At 38.6% G+C, this 21,943-nt stretch overlaps 1 long non-coding RNA gene across 2 annotated transcripts in view; it reads right to left on the reverse strand.

Annotated features, from left to right (window-relative positions):
* The window catches only part of LOC134851862 (uncharacterized), a 53,939-nt gene that overhangs the window by 23,231 nt on the left and 8,765 nt on the right, over nt 1-21,943 (reverse strand). For both annotated transcript variants that reach the window (XR_010164268.1, XR_010164267.1), the window contains exons 2-3: nt 15,092-15,205; nt 12,984-13,102 (exon numbers count right to left, since the gene is read on the reverse strand). This is a non-coding gene — a long non-coding RNA (uncharacterized LOC134851862). The remainder of the gene's footprint in view (nt 1-12,983; nt 13,103-15,091; nt 15,206-21,943) is intronic.

A 21,943-nucleotide genomic window follows, 5' to 3' on the forward strand; every position in this document is an offset into this window, starting at 1 on the left:
GCTCGATCGGTTCGTCATTTGACTGGGACTGTTCACTGCTTGGCCCGTGGTGCTTCGAGTGGTTGTCCGTCTATAAGCTCTGTCATTCGATGGTCCGCTGTTTACTTTGTCGCAGCCGTATCGAAAATATTTTCGCTGCTATCCTCGCTGTCCGAGTTCTATATGCCTCGAATCGTCGTTTTTTCCATTTTATCGAATTTTTGTTTCGGTTTTTTTCTTGAGGACCTGCGGTGTGGGTACCTTTGAAGTTTCTCCAGGAGCCCTTTTCTCGATGGCCGTCATTATCGCCACTGCTAATCACGCTTTCCTAGCTACAGCAGTGTTTTTAGCGTTATTGTATGTGCGCTTCTTGATACAATCTGGACGTTATAATTTTGTACCTGTTTAAGTTGTAGTCCCTTATGCGTTAGTACGTTGATGCTTATGGTCCAGATGCAGAATTTGCGAAGCGCCCTGTTTGCGAAAGTTGGGCTCTCTGTGGCTCTTCGGTCCATTTTAGCAGATGGTTCTTTTTGTTGATTTTGTACCGACAACGCTCCCTTATTTAAGTCGACTTGGTGATATGTTTGACCAATTCAGGTTTGATAGAATAAAATTTTGATAGGTTTTGCAGAATTGAATTTGCCTCCCGGCCATGATGCACTTCGAACAGAGAGTTTCAGTGTTGCTTTAAACCTTAGCGATGCGAGGGCCCTTCTCTAGCCTTTTCTCCAAGAGTTCCAATTTTTTCGTCTTTCGCGTAGGTTAGTAATAAGTTTTTGAGACCATCTATTGTCCGTTATACACAGCCGGTTGCGAGGTGGTAGTTTTTTGGCAACTTTTTAATTTCGAAGACTTCCCCGTTACAAAATGCTTTCACTTTGTGCGACATGAAGTTAGTTCTTTGGTCGACATCAAAATTTCTGGACAATCCTTGGGTGACTGAAGTTTTTTTAAAAAAATTATACTTTTATCGAAACGATTACTTGCGCAGAGGATCGCCGAAAGCCAGCGCACAAAAAATAATCCACCGCTACTGTTTGATTTATGATTGATGAAGAATTATTAAATAGACTGATTAAAGAGGATATTTCTTTGATTCATTTGAATGGTTGGTGGGTCCCCAAAATTGAGTTGTACTGATTTTCTTGGCTTCCTTGACTTGGTACTTTCCCAAAAATGGCCACTTCCATTGAGTAGTTTGAGCAGGTGAGATTATACTCTCGGCAGTTCTCGTCTATGGAAACAACTGATCGGTAATTGTAAGGGTACTATATGTCTTATCGGCGGTAAACACATTCGACTTCCCGTAATGATGAAAAATAAGGTTGTTCACTGCAGTGTGCAAAAGTGTGGGATAACAAATTTTGCATCCATCCAAAATATGTGTCGGCCAATGCCGGTATGTACCTATATAGACTGTGAATTGATCCATGAAACTCTTCAAATGTGATAATGGGCGGTTCGGTTTTAGAACCTCTATCGCTTCTGTTTTCCAAACCACGGGTGCTACGTCCAATGGCATAATTTTTAATCGAATTATTTTTGAGCGAAATAAAATTTTGTTAATTTCAGAGATAATTTTTTTCAACCAATTTTCAAATAATTTTCTCGTTGCGATGAAATCTACTGCTGATTTTGGTTACACCTAGTATATCGTCAAAAAACGCGTGTGCCAGCGCAAATTCAGACCGAATACAGTTCGTCACTGTTTGACACTCTGGGCATAGTTGTTAGCCCATAAAGTTTTGTTTTACACTTTTTTGTTACAGTTGACATTCCTTCCTCAATTTCCATGAAATTGAATCCAAGCCTCGCATCTGCGCTAAACGGGAGCTGATTGTATGTCTACATGATATCCATGGTTAAAAAATCGTACCCTTTTTTTTCGCGTAGAATTTGGCCCAATTGGTCCGTATATTACTCGATGTTCGGCTTTTGGAACTTATTCTTGTGATCTTGCATATTGAATTACCAATATTTGAGCTATAAATTTACTGGCTGTATGCTCGCTCAATCTCCGTAAGTTGGTTAAAAAAAACTATGAAGTCGAACGCTAGAATTATAAAAAGTATTTATCGGTAAAAATCTCGGCAACTCAATAATTCATCATATTTTTGGTCAAGCGTAACATCATATAACTTCAATATTACGCTTGTTTCGGTACAAATCGGCGCAAGCTAGCCACAGGAACCGGTCGGTAATGTCCTTGAGACAAATTGCTCTTTTTGGCGGTCGGCTTTAATCAAGGCTGAACCGAATTAGAACCAAAAAAAAAACAGTTAAAATAGGATATAACCCCCGTTTTTAGTACATTAATACATAGGCAAGTAGGGGACTCGAACCTACGTCAACTGTTATGTCACACATATAATCGTCGTTAGCTTAGACCACTCGGCCAACTGTGCTTGTTTTTATAAGCATTTATACTCTGTTTTATATGCATCTCTACTCTGTTTTATATGCATCTTTACTCTACATTTGCGTTGCAACATCCTCCCCCCCCCCCCCTGAAGAAGGAAGAACTGGAGCGAGCTTAACGGTCCGCCGAGTGACTTCACGGGTTGCGGTCTTAACAAGGGTGGATCGGGCGCAGTCATCTTGTCCGTAGTTTAGCTTGACGATTCGGGCGAGAGGGTAGTACCCACGCGGACTATCGGGCTCAATCACCCAGACGAGATCGCCTGTCTTAAGAATGGAGTCAGAATGAGTGTGCCACTTGACACGCTTATTCAGTGAGGGAACATATTCGCGAAGCCAACGAGACCAAATCGCGTTAGCATATGACTGCGCTCGCACGTACCTTTTCTTGTGGTCGAAGTGCTCCCCAGGTAAAAGCGAAGGAAAGCGTGTGGCATGTTGTCCAAGCAAAAAGTGGTTTGAGGTAAACGCTTCTAACTCACGTGAATCAGTACTAATGGAAGTGATTGGCCTCGAATCCAAAGCCTGCTCAACTAGGCAGAGTGTTGTTCCTAACACCGCTTCGGTGACTCGCCTACTGCTTAGTATGTCGTAAAGCACGCGTTTCACGCTTTGGACGAGACGCTCATGTTGGGGTGCGCCTGGCGGGTTAAATTTCCAAGTAACACCTTTGTGTGCAAAAATGGTCGGAGCCATGCTATTCCAGCTCTTGATGCAGGCAAGTAGTTCCTTCTCCGCACCAGCGAAGTTCGTGCCGTTATCCGACCAGATTGTGCTTGGTGTACCACGACGCGCAATGAACTGTTCAATGTCCATGACGCAAGAACTGGTGTCCAGAGATGGTACAATCTCAAGGTGTACAGCCCTGGTGGTGAGGCAAGTGAAATGAAATCCCCATCTTTTTTCAGAGCTTCTGCGAACGGAACGTAAAGCGGTCCAAAGTAATCCACAGCCGTATGATTAAAGGGTGGTTGCGTGTATCCGAGACGTTCGACAGGTAAATCGGACATAATAGGCTGGATGGTACTTGCTTTGCGTATTATGCATGTTACTCAATGATTTTCGATAGACCAAATTAGTCGACGCAACCCAAGTATTGCTTATTTCATATTTAAAACGGAGTGCATGTAATCTAAACCTTGATGAAAATGCTTGTGGTGGAGGCTGCAGGCCAACAAACGAACTAGGGTATGTCTGGCGTCGAGTAATATTGGGTGCTTAGTATCAAACTCGGTTTTCACCAAGCGCTTGATCCGTCTAGAGGAACGAATGATACCAGCGGGACCAATAAATGGCGAGTATGTGGCAATTTTACTACTATTCTTAATAGGTTTGCCAGCGGTGAGTGTTTTTATCTCAACGGGGAAGGATTCCATGCGAGCAAGATGAATCAGGTTGCTTGCTGCAATATCAAGTTCAGTGGGGTCGGTGATTCGTAAGTCCTTACCACGAAAATGCTTATGTGAAGGCAGCATCCTCAACATAAAAGCGACTACTCGTAAAGGAACTGAACCTTTCCCAATTAATGTCCTTGAGACAAATTGCTCTTTTTGGCGGTCGGCTTTAATCAAGGCTGAAAATGCTTGTGGTGGAGGCTGCAGGCCAACAAACGAACTAGGGCATGTCTGGCGTCGAGTAATATTGGGTGCTTAGTATCAAACTCGGTTTTCACCAAGCGCTTGATCCGTCTAGAGGAACGAATGATACCAGCGGGACCAATAAATGGCGAGTATGTGGCAATTTTACTACTATTCTTAATAGGTTTGCCAGCGGTGAGTGTTTTTATCTCAACGGGGAAGGATTCCATCCGAGCAAGATGAATCAGGTTGCTTGCTGCAATATCAAGTTCAGTGGGGTCGGTGATTCGTAAGTCCTTACCACGAAAATGCTTATGTGAAGGCAGCATCCTCAACATAAAAGCGACTACTCGTAAAGGAACTGAACCTTTCCCAATTGAATCCGTGTTCGGGATGTTTGATGGATGTAACATCGGTGACGAAGGAAGATGATGTCTCCAAGGAATTATCAACATCACAAGAAGGACCCTTCAAACGAATTTTATTGATTCCACGTTCGTCGGGTATAAACGGCCAATCAGTAGCCCTGAGAATTCTCGGACGAATAACCCAGCTGCTATCCTTGAGGGCTTCCGATGAAATCCCCCGCGTACCGGTATCAGCTGGATTATCGCCGCTCAGAACATGGTGCCACTTTTCAATAGTGGTCGATTCGAGGATTTCGCGGACACGATTAGCGATGAATTTAGGTATTTTTTCAATGTGGAGTTCAGCCATTCCAAAACTGTTGTACTATCTGTCCACATGTAGACATGGTTAATGCTGACAGTACGGGCGGTCAGTATATCATCTTTCAGTCGTTTGGCGAGCAGAACAGCTTGAAGCTCTAGCTTCGGTATAGATAGCGCTTTCATGGGCGCAACAAGAGCTTTACCAAAGATGAAGGATATTTGAGTTTTGTGCGAACTCGAGAGTTGCGCACGCAAAAACCCAACCGCACAGAAAACGTCCTGCGAGCTATCACCGAACATGTGGAGCTCAATTTGATCCACAGGCTCCGTGAATTAACAGAGAGAGGGAGACCGGAGTGCCACTGGAGAAATTTATCTCTTATGTCTTCCGGCAATTCGTCGTCCTAACTTTGACCACTGATTTTCCAAATATCTTTAAGCAAAAGACGGGCTCTAACTGTGTATGGAGATACTAACCTATTAGGGTCAAACACAGAAGAGACAAAACTCAAGGCGGTTCGTTGAGTTATTGCCTTATCGAGAGGACGATCCACGCCTCTGCTAACAACCAATGTGTCTTTCACATGGTCCCACTTAGCCCCTAAGACTTGTGATGATTTTTCGGCACCGTTACATATTTTTTTGATGGGCGAAGACGAGGTTTCGCAATCCTCGGGGTTCATTGCTGAAGTGATTTCATCAGCATTACTGACAAGTTTAGTCAAATTAAATCCTCGCAACTTTAGTAACGAAACCAGATCGCGGCTACTTTTAATTGCATGGGTAATGTTCTCGAACGAACCCAAGTAATCGTCTATGCAAAAGTTTTCATTTACGACTGAGGCGGCCTCAGGGTACGTGGACATATTATCAAATGCTGTTTTTCGCAGCGCGAAATTGGCGCACGTAGGCGAATCCCGTGCACCGAATATATGACGAGTGTATTGATGAACTGCCACATCGGAAGTGGTATCCTCACGCCACAAAAAACGAAGTGAAATTTGATAGCGGGCGAGAACTCCTACCTGGAGGAACATACCTTGTATATCCGCGGAGACGGCGTACTTGTGTTGACTGAGTCGCAAAAGTACAAAAATTAAATTTTTGAGTAGGTCCGGACCCACAAATAAGGACTTATTTAAGGATGTGCCGTGAAACTTAGAAGCCCCATTAAGGACTCGGCGCACCTTACCCGGCTTATTCGGATTTACGACGGGATGGTGCGGAAGATACCACTCGCGATCGGATTGTTAACGTCGATCATGCGGTTCGACGGTAACGACATATCCTTTCCTGATGCCCTCTGTAATTGTGTCTGCGTATCTTTCGCGCAGTTCAGGGTCTTTACTTAACCTTCTCTCCAATATTTTAAATTGGGCGAGTGACGAGTAATAATTGTTTGGTAGACTGACATTACTATCAATCCGAAGCATAGGCACAATGTATCTTTCGCCATTGTGAACGGTTTCAGAATTTAGGATGGATAAGGCATGTTTATCCAAGGCGGAACGGACATCGACTTGTTTGAAAGCAACATAAGATTTCAACTCGTACCAGGATTTTATCTGGTCGGTCAGAGAAGAATCTTCAACAACCCACTTGAAACACGAAGAAGTAGAATGAACGGACGGCGGCAACGGACCACTTATGACCCAACCTATCGGTAGGCGAACGGAACACGGTGAGTTTTTATCTTCTCCCAAGATGAACTCAACGGGTCTAACGGCGTGGTAGTTTTTTTTTGTCCTATAATAACTTCAACGTCCTCATAAATATATTGAGTGGGCTTAAAAGGTGCTAATTGTGGATATTCATTCTACAAATTAGCAAAATTGATTAATTCGGAACCAATCCGAATATTGTTTTCAACATATGCAGAGAGAGCAAATACGAAATCACTATTATTCGGCTCGGAGGAAATTGTAAACTTGACCCTCTGAGCCTCAACAACGGTGGTTGAATTGAAACCACTAATTGACAAGTTAACGGGCTCCCCTACTAAGCCCAGACGGTTAACGAGTGATGAAGACACCCAGGAGTGAGTCGATGCGCTATCACAAAGAACCAACGTCAGGAGACTGGTTACATCCGAGGATACACCAAGTGTTGCAATTGGCAACAACCCTTTAGATGATTCAATGTCCTGTACATCACTAACAACGGCATGGGTGGAAGTGTTTCTATTCTCCTTGGAATTGTTTGTTCCAGCCTTTTTTTGACATATTTGAATTTTCCTTCCGAGGAAATAATTTTTCGGCTCCATGGAGCAAGACATTATGTGTGCTATCGCACTCTGGCTTCGGGCATTTTTTAGCTCTAGAACATTGCCGGAAACTATGATTGCCATTGAGGCAAGGGGAGCAAAATTTCTGTTCAGCTACGGGTTTTGCTCGCTGAGTAGCATTCTTTTTCTTAAAAACCGCACAGTCCCTCAATGCATGACTACTCTTACACAAAACGCACGGCGGAAACTTAGACTTATCCTGTGCTTTACTAATTACCTTGGTGTTTGCTGCAAAAACGTTGGTTGTTTTTGGTTTAACTGGTTCCTCTTTTTTTGCCTTAGAGTTGAATACACGTAATCTTTCATGCTCCTCAGCCTTTTTTTCAACCACTTATTAATGTCTAAGAGTGTTGGGCGCTGCCAATTATGCCTAACAGTATGCATTGACCAAGCTTCTTTGAGGTTAAATTGAAGTTTACTAACAGCTTGGTTTAACAGGTTAACACTCTTTAGATCATCGTTGAATGACAATGATTTGAAAACTGCTACGAGGCCAGATATGGCAGAGGAGAAACTGATGACATTTTCCGAATTGTGCATCTTAAAGGGTGGAAAGGTACTCTGCTTGTCAAGATGTGCGGCAACAATAGCTTGTGGGTGCTCAAACTTCCGTTTGCAAGGTGGCCAGTGCATCTTTGTACATGACACCACTATAACTAAATTCCGCAATTGCGGTTTTTGCTGTGCCTGTGACGAGCGTTTTTAAGTATCGTCAGTTTCGTATCATCGGTGAGAACAGCGGAATCAACGGTGGACTTAAACTGACCAAACCATTCGTGCCAGTTTAACGAGTTGCCGTCAAACTGGGCTAACTTCCATTCAGGAAGATGATCTTTGCGGATATGCATCAATAATTTGGTCAATTCACGAGCAGAGAGAGATCGATCCGATTAACAACCTTGGTTCGGATAAGCGGAAGAGGGTGCGTAGTCCTCGTTGACTGGCTGATAACCAGTATTAGTATAATTAACAAAATGCGGAACATGTTGCGGGTGAACTGGCGGAGAATTAAAATACACAATCCCACCTCTAGTATACGGGGCGGCGGTGTTAAACGGTGGGACAACAGTTGTCACATTAGAAAAAATGTTTCCGGCATTACAACACTGAGCAGGCGTGACGATTGGAGTTGTAGCTGCCAATCGCCATAAGTTTGCATCACTTGTGTAGTAATCGTTGATATTAGGTGACACAGTATGCGGTACGAAAATATGTTGCGTCTGAACTGTCGCTGCATAGCAATTAGGTGCCGAAAAGAAAACCGGCGATGGGTCTACTCCAGAAGATGAGAAGCCACCACCAGCAAATGCAGGTGACAAAGAAACAAAACCAGAACCGGGTTGTGCCGGTAACATTGGGACAGGTAATGATTCCGGCTGCCCGATGGCATTAGTTATGTTTGAACTCATGGTCTGTAAAGGAACAGCAAACGGTGGTGGTAACACTTGTGCACTAGAATGCATATTGCTAACTGGGAATGAAACAGATGGAACAGAAGCTTGCATGGGCAAAAGGCTTGCACTGCCAAATTGAGGCATAGCCCGATGTCCTTAACTATAGATTCCAGGGTCACTCAATGCTGTGTGCTCATGGTTATGACTATTACTAGTGTGAATTGCTTGAGCGAGAATGGCGAAAATCGTCGGTCCGGACGAAATGGGTACAGGAGTGAAGGCCAGCAAACCTGGCGCACTAATAACGTCAAGAGGTGCCTGTGAACTAACAGAGTCTACCTAATCATTAGTTCGATCGGTTGCTACTTTTGAAATAGGTTGACTTACTCCTTTCGAGTTATTTTCCGCTACCTTCTCGCTAACCTCAGATGAACTGTCCTCAAATCCAAACGCTTTCATTTCCATTTCAATCAGTTGCTTTTTATGACCTGTCAGCCAATTGCTCTAGCTCCAGCTGACTTTGTTCGAACTTAAGACGGTTCTCTTGCTCTTTAAGTCTTATAGATACCTGATACTGCCCATCCAGCTCCTCGTGGCGCCGTTTTACCAAAGTTAACTCATGTCGTTTCTCACTCGACATAGTGTGAACAGTCGAGGTATTACGAGTGGAAGCAGATTTATCAGACTTATGTGACTCACGTTTTCTACTTTCCTTAGACTTATTAGAGACCTTAGACCTGTTTTCAGATACTCGTGCTTCCGAATCTCTTGTTTCGTGCAAGAGTGAATATGTCTCAGACCTATTTTGTTGTAGAGATCCCTTGCTCCCTGTAATGCCGGGTGGTGGGAATGACGAAGGTTGAAGGCTCATCTTGTAACTCTGAGCTTCATGCATAACTTTATCGTTCATTTCGGTTACTTTCTTAAGCCAAAGGTCTTGCTGAGCAATAATTTTTTCAGGATTTTCCGTTTTTCCCGCTAACCTAATTAATTGCTCATTGACGTCGACAGCTTTTTCCAACGCAATTTTACATTTGTAAACAGCATTATCAATTTTTGTAGTGCGACTATTATTCTCAATGTACTCAAGTAATAATGAGTGACCTTTAAGCAGCTCATTTTCTAAATTTAGACAGGTTTCAAATAACTTGCGTATCTTACTTTGGAATTTTTCGTCCATGTTTTTCACAAATTGACAATATTCTATGGATGCTCACTAATAGAAAACAATCAAAAAAATGAGATACTGTTTGGTACGTATTAAATTTGCATTAATATGTCAACATTAGTTACAAGATGGGGGAACTTGACGTCTCAAAGCTTCTGCCTGAAGCTAATTTTTTATAGCTTTCCGAGCTTTGAGTGGTAAGCGGTTCCGCTTCTTCCGAGTCTTAAGGATGTTACGATTAGCGCTATAACGCCTTAGAATGAGGAGAGTCTTTAACTCAAGGGAAGGAGGCTGATGAAGCTCTTTGTTTTTCTCAATTAGTACCTGGTCCTTCTTAGCCTTACGCTTAGAGATAAAGTCTTTGACAACGTTCAGAACGAGAATACCTGTTGAAACTAAACTTTGCTCTAGATCCTCGGTCCCGTTCCGTCTACAGTATACGATCGCAGAATTATTTGTTCTATACCTTAATAACAAATTGACAAAATGCTCACTACTCAGCTTGCGGTTATTGTTTCTGAGGTGCCTACTTATCGAGTTATTAATGGCGTCGTGCCAAATTACAAGGTCGTTACGGTGAGACAAGTAGTGATGAAGGTAGTACTGTATTGTTTTAGTTCAAGCTCAAACCTGGCTTTGTAAAGCAACTATCTTTGACGCGCTTCTGGGACGAAGCGGGAAGTTTTCGAAGCGTGTGATCTAAGGAACTAGCTCCTAGAATGAATACCATACACTTAAGCGACCTATGCCATGGCTACGTTACGCTTAAGTACCAATGGGGTTGGAAAATTAAGTAGGTCGGTTAAACTCCAACAACACACACGGAGTAAACCTGAGGATGAAAGAATTCAATTTAACTCACTTAATATCACCGTACCTGGCCCCTTAACAATACTGTCACGCAACGAAGTCAATAACCGGACGGGCTGAAACGGCTTTGATTTACTTGAAGCGAACTGGCTTTCAGTTTCACCAATGGTGGGTGGGGCATCAGGCAAATTGGTTAAGTTCCAACAACACACGCGGAAAAAAACCTGAGGATGAAAAAACTCAACTTAATTTGCCTAATTTTTCGCTATCAGACCACTTACCAAAATAATGGTGTCCTTTTTACAGCACAGTTTCGCAGAGTTCTGGGGACGTTTGGGGATTTTTTGGCAATTTTTTTTACTTTTTTCCCAAAATTTTTACCTTTTCGGAAAATGTTGGTCAGCAGCTTCGAGTCGTAAGCCAACCCAAAAACTAGTCCAGTACCTCTTGTCTATGATCCGATTTCACGGATAAATATTCCGTTCACATTTATCCAAAAGTTTTTGGCATCGAGAAAAAATGTCAAGTAAACTGTCTATGTAACGACTGTAAGATATTTCAGTTCAACAGAACTGTCCAAAAATTTTGGGTATTGAGAAAAATTACCGGGTGCTAGCTTGCGGAAAAACTTTGAACATACATGACATCGTATATAAATTTATAGCACGAATGGAGAGTTTTAAAAGTTTTGGAAACTTCTTACAGTTTTGATTGGAGATTGGGCGGTCACCGGTCTTACACGACAACTTCGGCCAACAGTACTACAAAAATTCCCCCACATACTCTTGGTCCGGATAGCATAGTGTTTTTGAGGATGTTAGCGATTGCGTCTCCGCCTCCGAAGTCTATGTGACGTTAATGTGAATTCCGAAGTCAATGTGACGCTACTGGGCAAAAAATAAATCAGAAAACAGAGCGAAAGTAACGATAGCTCTCTCGGTCTCTGCGAAGTCTGCAGGTAGACTGATTTTTTCCAAATGATGCCAAGTTCTTCTCTGTGACTCAAATCGGACCTGCTGCTGATGATCTGTCCCTTGTGGGGCGCCAAAACATGCTCGCTCAATCTCCGTAAGTTGGTTTAAAAAAATATGGAGTCGAATGCTTGAATTATAAAGAGTATTTATCGGCAAAAATCTCGGCAACTCAAAAATTCATCATGTTTTTGGTCAAGCATAACATCATATAACTTCAATATTCCGCTTGTTTTGGTACAAATTGGCGCAAGCTAGCCACAAGAACCGGTCGGTAATATCCTTGAGACAAATTGCTCTTTTTGGCCGTCTTGTCCGTAGTTTAGCTTGACGATTCGGGCGAGAGGGGAGTACCCACGCGGACTATCGGGCTCAATCACCCAGACGAGATCGCCTGTCTTAAGAGTGGAGTCAGAATGAGTGTGCCACTTGACACGCTTATTCAGTGAGGGAACATATTCGCGAAGCCAACGAGACCAAATCGCGTTAGCATAAACTGCGCTCGCACGTACCTTGAGGTAAACGCTTCTAACTCACGTGAATCAGTACTAACGGGAGTGATTGGCCTCGAATTCAAAGCCTGCTCAACTAGGCAGAGTGTTGTTCCTAACACCACTTGGGTGACTCCCTACTGCCTAGTATGTCGTAAAGCACGCGTTTCACGCTTCGGACGAGACGCTCCCAGGAGCCGCCATGATGGGGTGCGCCTGGCGGGTTAAGTTTCCAAGTAACACCTTTGTGTGCAAAAATGGTCGGAGCCATGCCATTCCAGCTCTTGATGCAGGCAAGTAGTTCCTTCTGCGCACCAACGAAGTTCGTGCCGTTATCCGACCAGATTGCGCTTGGTGTACCACGACGCGCAATGAACTGTTCAATGCACATGACGCAAGAACTGGTGTCCAGAGATGGTACAATCTCAAGGTGTACAGCCCTGGTGGTAAGGCAAGTGAAATGAAATCCCCATCTTTTTTCAGAGCTTCTGCAAACCGGAACGTAAAGCGGTCCAAAATAATCCACATCCGTATGATTAAAGGGTGGTTGCGTGTATCCGAGACGTTCGACAGGTAAATCGGACATAATAGGCTGGATGGTGCTTGCTTTGCGTTTACGGCACGTTACACAATTATTTTCGATAGACCGAATTAGTCGAAGCAACCCAAGTATTGCATTTTTCGTATTTAAAACGGAGTGCATGTATCTAAACCTTGATGAAAATGCTTGTGGTGGAGGCTGCAGGCCAACAAACGAACTAGGGTATGTCGGGCGTCGAGTAATATTGGGTGCTTAGTATCAAACTCGGTATTCACCAAGCGCTTGATCCGTCCGGAGGAACGAATGATACCAGCGGGACCAATAAATGGCGATTATGTGGCAATTTTACTACTATTCTTAATAGGTTTAGTAAGAGTTTTGTTCTAGAAGTTATCCAAAAGCGGTAGACTGCACCGAAGGCCGGTAACTTCCGGAATCAATTTAGCACCGATAGATGGACAGATGATTGACAATTGATGTTTGAACGAACTTGAATAAAAAAAAGTAGAGCTATTTGACACAGTGATCGTAGCCATAGCACAGTTTCGGATCGAAACGAAATTAGGTAAAAAAAGGTAAACATACATTTCAGATAATTCTCTTTATCCGATGTTTTTGGATGCTTTTCGTCTATAATCAAGGATACTTTAACATTGAAAATCTTCAATATACGTACCAAATAAATTTCCCATAGAAATTTGTAAATGAGGAATTGAAGGTGGTTTTTCGGGTCTGCCTTAATCAGCCAGGGAAATGAAGTAGACATCGCACCCATGAAAAACATCGTTAGTTCTGCTAAACATCAAAATAAATGACCACGAAATTGATAAAGAAAATTTTGCTTACTTAATTATAAGCTTATAATAAAAATTCAATTTCAACCATGTTCAAAAAATGGCACTCGATAAAACATAATTATCTTCAATAGGAAAACACTGAAAATGGATACAATAGCTAGGTTTTGAGCAAGCTAGAGACTTAAACTAGAGTTTGAGTAACTTAAATTAGCGCTTGAAATTAACCTTGAAAACTTCTTCAGTACTGCAAAATTGAAAGCAAATTTGATGGATTCGTTTTTCCTTGCAACAAAAGTGCATGACTTATAATCAATTTTTGTTGATGTTTATTGTCAGTCCAAGTTAAACTGATCTCCCGGGATGACCAAAACTTCTTATCATATAAATTCCATATATGAGAAACTTCTTGTCATACAATTCCATACGTACAGAAAATTGTATGAAAACTCTATGATAAGCATTTTTCCATATATGAAAATTGTATGATAGATGTTTTCCCATAAACCAAAAATTTTGATTTTTTCTTTCTAAATTTAGTTTCTGAAAAAAGTTCGGTTGCAGTTGCAACCGAACACAAGTGACATATACCTTGGTTACTCAAAACACCACAGGTTGGACGGTCTTGCATTTACAATGCATAGAAAACGACCTGAAGTTAGCTGACTTTCACAATTCATATAACAAAAGTAGCAAACTTTTATTTTTTGGCAAAATTTATTAATGATGATTATATTAAATTTTTGAATTTTCAAATTATCAGACATTGATCAAGGCGTACATTAACACCCCATACAAAAGAAAAAGGAATTTTCAGCGTTTTTGAAAAAAAATAAGCGAAAAGAAAGTCAAAGCCAATTTTATCGTATCCAGGACTACGTTATGCACACAAAGTATTAAATTTTGCATGCAAAATTTTTTTTTCTAAAAATGTTTGTTTGCGTACGAAAATCGATTTGCGGTTGAAAAAAAACAAAAAATTTTTGGGCCAAATTTTCAAAATTGCTTGTAAAATTTTTTGTGTCGCCATCAAAAAAATGCCAGTCATACAATTTCCATATATGGGAATTGTGTGATAAGCATTTTTTTCAAAAAACGAAAACCTCAGTTTTTTATCACCAGATTGTTTTATTAGAATCAAACAGCCACAGAAAAGAGTTTATACCAGTTTTCAACCATTTTTAGAAATTGTATGAAAATTGTATGACAAGCATTTTCCCACACACTTGATGTATGGAATTGTATGATAAGCATTTTCGGTGTATGGAGGTCAACCCGGGCTAATTGAAAGTGAATAGATTGGGTTGAAAAAGAAAAAAATGCAGCAAAAATTAACATTTTATTTGATCGAAACTAATTATGAATCGATTATGATGGATATTTTGCTAAATTGTATACAATTTTAGTCTGTTATTATCAATTTTAATCAATTATTTTTCAAAATTTTGTTCCATTTCGAAATTGTACTTTCCACAACACATGTCTCTAGTTTCAAATCTGTATAATTGTCAATCATAATGTCCAATCACCAAAAACTTTTAGGCTTATTCTTCACTTTTTGCATCAAATGTTTTAAATTTGAGATGCATAAAAAATTTAGTTTTGTTCTGAATTTAATCAAAAGCCTGCCCGGGTTGAAGTCCCACCGCTAATTATCGCTTTTTCTGTATTATCACTGATCATTTTTTTCCAGCATCGATTCATGTCTAATTCAGAGTTTTTTGCATAGCTAAGCCTGCGATCTTTCAGATTGATTTCAGTAAAGGTTCGGTAGAAATATAGCACTAAAACTTGAGAAACTCAGGAAGCTTTCAAATGGGAGTGCAAGTTGATAAACCCTAAACTTTCAATATATCTTAGAGTTCGTGGGGCAGAGGTAGCATACATGTCCAATGAAAGCTGATGGTTGCGAGATCGAACCCTCTGTAGCTCACTATTTTTGTAGCTCACATCGCTGAATATTTAGCAATAAATTTTTGACAAAACTTACTATTTTGGCAATGAGCATCGGTAATTGATCAGGGACAATCGCTGTTTTTCTCTCTTCTTTATTGCTAATTTTTAATGTGAACTCCAGCCGGGTAATTTTTTGTCTCCGTATCTCCTACCACAGAAAGTCACATAAGTCTTCAAAACCTAACCAAGGATAGCTGGTTACTGTGCAAGTATGACAGAATGTTCCAACCATAATCTTTAAAAAACTACAGTTTTTTTCAAATAAAAGTAGTTTTTTCTGCTTGGAGTGATAAAAAGATCTGACGCAAAAATATGTTTCAGGGCAATTATGTTAAATTAGGCAAAACGATCAAGAGTCTTTGTAGAAAGATGACAAGGAAATTTAAAAAAAAAATAGAAAATTTTTTCTTCATTTGTTCTTTCATTTCATTGATCGTTCCGACAAAAATATAACATTTAAATACTTGTCTCTGGAATCCAGCAACACACACACACACAAATTTGAGCGCCTATCCAGCGCACAGTTTGGCCTCGTTATGAATTTTTCGTTTCAAATTTTTGGCAGATAATTTTCCCACTTTTTGAAAATCTTAGTTCCCAAAATGAAGCTACATAACTCCAAAAATTATATTTACTAATTAATTTTTTAAATATTAAATTTCTCCTAATTAAGCTGTTGTAAGCCTGCTTGCCTGCTTTATTCGCTCAAGTTAGGACGAAGAACCAAAAGTTTCAAGCACGTTTTTCTCGACACCAGAAAAAGAATATTCGGAAATTTTAAATGTGGTTCGAATCACGAATGAAAAGTTTTAATATGATATATATCACTCAAACCAGTCCAATGATTATTTGTGGTACCTGATTTTACGTGGAAAACAAAAAGAAAAAATCAAAACACACCCGAATGCAAAGTTCCTCCTCATTTTCACTGATCGGAACAAAAATTTTGTAACTAAGAATCTTTAGAGGCGAAATTAGGATTTTGCTGAGTAAGTTGGTAGTAGGATTTTTTAATGAAGAATGACTGCAGCAAAATGCTACTCGGCGTGATCAAAAATGCTAGTCATACAACTTTCATGGACGGAAAAACGCTAATTTTACACTTTTCATGCCATTTCATAAGTACAGAAAATTGCATGAAAAGTCTTTATTTAGTGATTTTTCGATCATCGAAATTGTATGACTAGCATTTTTCCGTAAAACACAAAAAAAAAATGATTTTAATTTTAAAACTCAAATTTTTCAGATGTGTTTGTGACCAAACACGAGTGACAGAAACCATGCATTACTCTAAGCTAAAGTCGCTAAAGTTTCGATCGTCTCAGATTTACAAGGCATGGGAAACGACCTGAATTGTATAAAGGCCTTCGAATACAGATCATATGTTGAAATCATCAAACTTTTCGATTTTGGCAGAAAATTTCACAGTTGTTTATTTTCAAAATTATCAGACATTAATCAAGGCATACATAACTATGCGGTACAAAATACAAAAAAATTAAGAGTTTTTAGCGTGTTTAGAAAAAGTTTATCCAGAAAAACGGAAAAAAAATTTCAGTTTTGTGTATCCAGGACTATGTTATGAACACACAGTTTTTTTAGAATTGTTAGTTTGAGAGCAAAATTCGATTTGCGGTTGAAAAAAACTTTTGAAAATTTGAAATTACGAAAAATTTTTGTTGTTGTCATCAAAAAAATGCTAGTCATACACTTTCCAAACATGAAAATTAGATGATTAGCTTCTTTTGACAAAATGTTTTCTGTTTTATTTAGTACGAGACACCGATTTTTATGCCAAAGCAAGAAAAAGTTCTTCGAGAATTCGATGATACCTTTCAGCAAAATGTATGAAAATTGTATGAGAAGTATTTTTTACAGAATTAGTTTACTTTTTGAAATTTTATGGTTAGCATTTGTTTGTATATGGAGGTCAAACGGGGCAATTGAACAGTTGTTTGACAAAGTGACGCCGTAAAAGATTAGTTTTTGTTGTTTATTTTGGTTCTAAGCCCACCTAACAATCGACTGCAGAGCAGTTGTCAAAGCTTCTCTAATAATTTTTGATAGTTTCAATACGCGAGTTGTTCTTATTTCGCAAAAAATCCGCACTCATAATCGTTTCAAAATTCAATGGGCGTCAATTACTTTTTTAAAATCAAGTTTATAGCGATAAATTACAAAACAATATTATGATTCAAGTGAGCAAACATAAAAAAGTTTGATTTTAAAAGTTTTGTTGTTAATTTATCTCTTTCGAAATAGCTTATCTTTTGTAACTGCATTCCGACCCAATTTTATCACCCTCCTCCTCGTCTTCTTCCTCTCGTGCTTTACGAAAATAAGTTTTTCGTGCATCGCTTTTAGATTTGGATTAATTTGATAAATGATGATTGAGAACAAATGTTTTTTGTTTCGAGTTATTATATCTTTGGCTTCGAAACTTCCAACTCCCCGAATGTTTTCCCAGCCATCTTGTCTTATCTTTACACATTGTTTTCTTATTATGGTTACTAGACATCGGCTAATTGGTAGGGTAGTTTCAAAAAAAGGAACTGAAATACCAGTTTTTTCAAAAATTTGTATACAACGACCCTTGGCAATTTTCTTTTATATGAAACCACCAGTTTCGGAATATAGCAAATCTCGGCCATATTTACGTTTCAAATGATTAAAGCGAAAACAAACATAAACTGCAATGTTACTGTCCCTTTTTTTGACAGCTGATCCCAATAGGTTGACCTTTGCTTTTTGAAGGAAACAGAGGCAGCATCTGCACCATTTAAATGAAATGGTTGAAAAGAGTTTTGGCACTGACTCTGTATTCCCTAATTTTTGCCAGAGAAAATACTGAGTGTAGTCTAGTTTCGAATCGACTTCATCATTCAACTGAAAGTAGATTCAATGACGAGTTAAATGAAATTCTCATTAATGGCATTCTTTGGTGCCTTCCTCCGCTGTGTTTTCATATGATCGAATGGAGCCTTCATTTAGCTTGTCGAAACTGTAACACACAATGATTGTGACCGATTTATACCCTTATTTGTACGGAGTGTTGAAAACTCAGATAATGTAGCTTATAACTTGCTTTCGCGTGAGTGAATAAAACAACCTTAGTTCTTTTGATAAACTGTCGACACCCGTTCTTCCAATTTGATTTTGGGTTTTTCTTCAATGATGTTTCGGTCTAATGTTATCAAAAAGTTTTTGTTTTCATGGTTTTGCAAAGGCTTGATGCTAAAAATAGTGTGCTTAAAAAGCATTTTGATTTTCGAATGCTTTGTAAAGATCTAACAATGAGCAAGCAAAAAAATTATTGCAATCAATTGACATTCTGAAAAGTGTGGGGGAAAATAAAACAGTTTCAATTGTTGAATAGGAGTTTCTGAACCAAATTGGGTGTTGCTTAGCAGATTTTGCGATAAAAGATAATCATCTATTTGTTTGTTTAAACATTTATCGATTTCTTTTGCTAAAGCACCTGTTATTGAAATTGGTCTGTAGATTTCTGTTAGTTCTGGTTCGTCTTTTTGTGTATTGTTGCAAATAATGGCTTTCTTAAGCTTATTGTGAAAATTAATATTTTTTATATATCCAAAGAAAAGGAATGTAAGATGTGCGTATATCTTATTGCAAACGTCTCTTATTTCCCATGCTGGAATGTCAGACGGTTGATTTTTTGCTGGCTTCCCCAGACATGCTGCACCAAAAAGCAACATATTTTGTACTATCAAGAGTCCACAGACGTAGGATGTTTGACTCACTGAACCAAATTTCCGAAAAGCTGAAAATTGTGTTTTCGCCAATTGTTCTCAGATCTGAATGTTTCCTTGCTAAGCTTCTACAGTTTAAATGTAAATCTTTCATGTTGTTTTTGTAGTTCAATATTTTTTTTTGTGATGCTATTATAGTTTTGTACTGGACCCGGATTTGGGTAAACATCAACTAAATTAACAATTAGGTTTTGCTTTGATCTAGAAAAGGCGCTGTAAAATTCAGTTGATGTTGGCTTCAAATTAATGTTAAAATGTTTAAGTATAAACTCAGTTAAAAATAGTTACAAATAGCGCGCTTGAGAGGCACTAGTAGTTTTTAAATGACAGTGCACTTGAGAGGTGCTTAATAATATTTATTAGAACAAATTTGGCAACCCATGGAAAAAAAGTTCTATGATTTTTTTAATTCAAAATTTGTTAGGTTACTAGTTGTTCGGTTTCCCAATAAAGGATTACAGAAACACTAGATAAGGTTAACAACAGATTCTTTTTAATGAAATTTAAATGCCAGACTTATTTAGGGAAACCATCTAAATTAGTATCTACAATGGCCCTGCACAAGACTATATGGTGATTTAATTTGCGCGTTATAGTTTTGATGGTAAATACGGGTCCGAGAGTAAGAGTGGTTGCGATAAGTGGATCTATTTTGGGTGCATTTCTTATAATTTTTTACAGCTTCAGGTCACCAAAGGTTGTTCGATCGATTATTGGCATTTAATGGTACAAAGGCAATTGCACAGAAAGGGTACACCATGATCATCATTAAGATGAGTATTGTGCCAATATAGAAAGCTCCAGTTACTGATTTTTCTAATCATAGCGTTGAGTTTAAGCACACGAGAAGCTGTTTCACTTATGTAAGTATCGCTTAAGTAATCATTATATAATTCAACCTTAAAATTTGCCTCCTCGCGTTGCTTAAAATTGGAGGTAACTCGCTCACTACAATCAGTTCAGGCGTTAACTTTTTTTAGTAACATCAATCAGTTTCTGGTGTTCAATGCAAACTCATTCATTTTATCATATTTTGACTTCAAGATGAAATTAGTGCAATCCTGGACGATAACACATTTAAGTTATGTTGATGAAAACTTTTTCAAAACTTCGATGTTCTCTTCAGTACTACTTCCTCTATAAGAATGAATTATGATGTCATTCGGCATAGTTTCCTTTCCTATTCGAGCCGTGAGACTGGATGCCAAAATCAGATTTTTGGACTCATTGGGGATTTTCTAAGGTTGAAATTCGCGTATCCTGTTGTTGGCAGTCTGGCTAGTTGTTTCAGTTGTATCGACATCCTGTTTTTGTGATTACTTCAATGATTTTCCTGTGATCTTTTTTGGTCATAAAGATCATAGTAAATTTTGTGAAGAGCTTGTTTGCTCAGTGTATCGGACTCGTCCAAAAAAATATTTTTGAAATTACAATTTAATTTCAACTGAAGATTGATAAAAATTGATGAATAGGCAAAATTGTTATGAGATGAATTTGATATGAGAAGCCAATTTTTTTGTTAGATTTCATTCGAGCTCAATTTCTGTTAAGAATTTGCTTAATTCAATCAAGGAACGAGTTATAATGATGATAGTTTGCAAAGGTACTCAATTTCTTTTTACAACCCAATTACTTTTTAAGACGAATTAGTTGGCTCAAGCAGGCGAATTATTTTTGTTGCCAAGGTAACTTTTTATTTCAGAATGCAATTTCTGTTAACAACTCAATTGTTTTTTAATGTAAATTTGATATCAGCAGGCAAATTACGTTTTCATTTTTTATCTAAGCTATTTTCGGGTAATTTCAGCAGCCGAATAATTTTTATAAGCTAAGGAAACTTCGCGTTATTTCGATTGTAGATTGAATTACTTTTTAGACGGGCTAAAATTCGTTTTACCTATCAATTACTTTTTCTTTATCAATTTTTCTATTTCAAAAAAGAAGTTTTCAATTTTATAAAGTTTTTCAACTGAATAGATCGACTTTTACTAATTTTAGTTGGTTATAGCTGTGTTTTGAGTCAAAGAAGATTTCATCAAAAAGCTGCTTTTTTGAATAAAAATTTTTCCATCAAATTTAGGCTGTGAAAGAAAAAGCAACTGTTTCTAGCTTTGACCTCAGCTGAAGTCAATACAGCAATCAATTTCTTTTTCAGAAGGATTGATAAGTGAAATAAAATAAAATTATAAGGGTCTATAAAAATTATTATTTCGAATATTTTTTGTAATTTTCTTTTTTGTTGCAAAACAACTATATCCACACTGAAATTAAAAGTTGGATGAAGTTTCTAAGTTTTTTCGAATTAGAGAAAACAGACTGTTTGGATTGCTTTTGCCTAATGCTCTTATGATACGGTTAGGATCATATTTTGCTCATGTGTTTACGAGAAGTAAGCTTGTGGTCTTGCGGTTGATGTTGCCCCTGCTGTGTGTTCAGCTTAGAAGTTGTTTGCATGCTGACAGTGATCCAACGCTTTTTCTGCAGCTTCTTCAAATACCTGCTTGCAAAACCAACAGTCTGATGCAGCGTATTTTCTCGTCTGTTTTTGACCAGTTTAAACACAGTGTCTCTTTTTTTTGCATATAAGTTTTTTTTCGGTAGTTTTTAAGCCTACAAACAATTTTTGATTGCTGTCGGATCATCGCTGTTGCTGAAAATTGACTGATTTTATACGAAGTAATCTGTTTCGAGTGAAATTTCAAAATTTTAAAAAAATCACTGATGATCACATCAAGATAAATAGATCCATCCAAAACAAGGTGTAATTCTATCACAAAAAGTTCTATTATTCGAAAATCCATATTGGTATCAGATCATCCGACAAAAACCTAAACAGAAAGAAAAATGATGTGCGCGAACTTAATGGTACGAGAAATGAAAAAGAGTTAAGAAATTTTTTTTAAAATTCAACTCACTGAAATACGTGGAGTTGTTTTTCAAATCTTTCAAAACAATCAATGTCAAGAAAACTCATTGAAAGACTTGAAAGATTGACAAAGTCCAATTCAACGTATTTCGGTGAGTTAATTTCCCAAAAAAAAAACCTAAAATCGTTTTTTTTCTTTTTGTTCAGATTTTTGTCAGATGAACTGATACCATTTCGAATCTCAAAAAAA

This window comes from Symsagittifera roscoffensis, chromosome 7 (genome assembly GCF_963678635.1).
Source record: "Symsagittifera roscoffensis chromosome 7, txSymRosc1.1, whole genome shotgun sequence".
Taxonomy (NCBI): Eukaryota; Metazoa; Xenacoelomorpha; order Acoela; family Convolutidae; genus Symsagittifera; species Symsagittifera roscoffensis.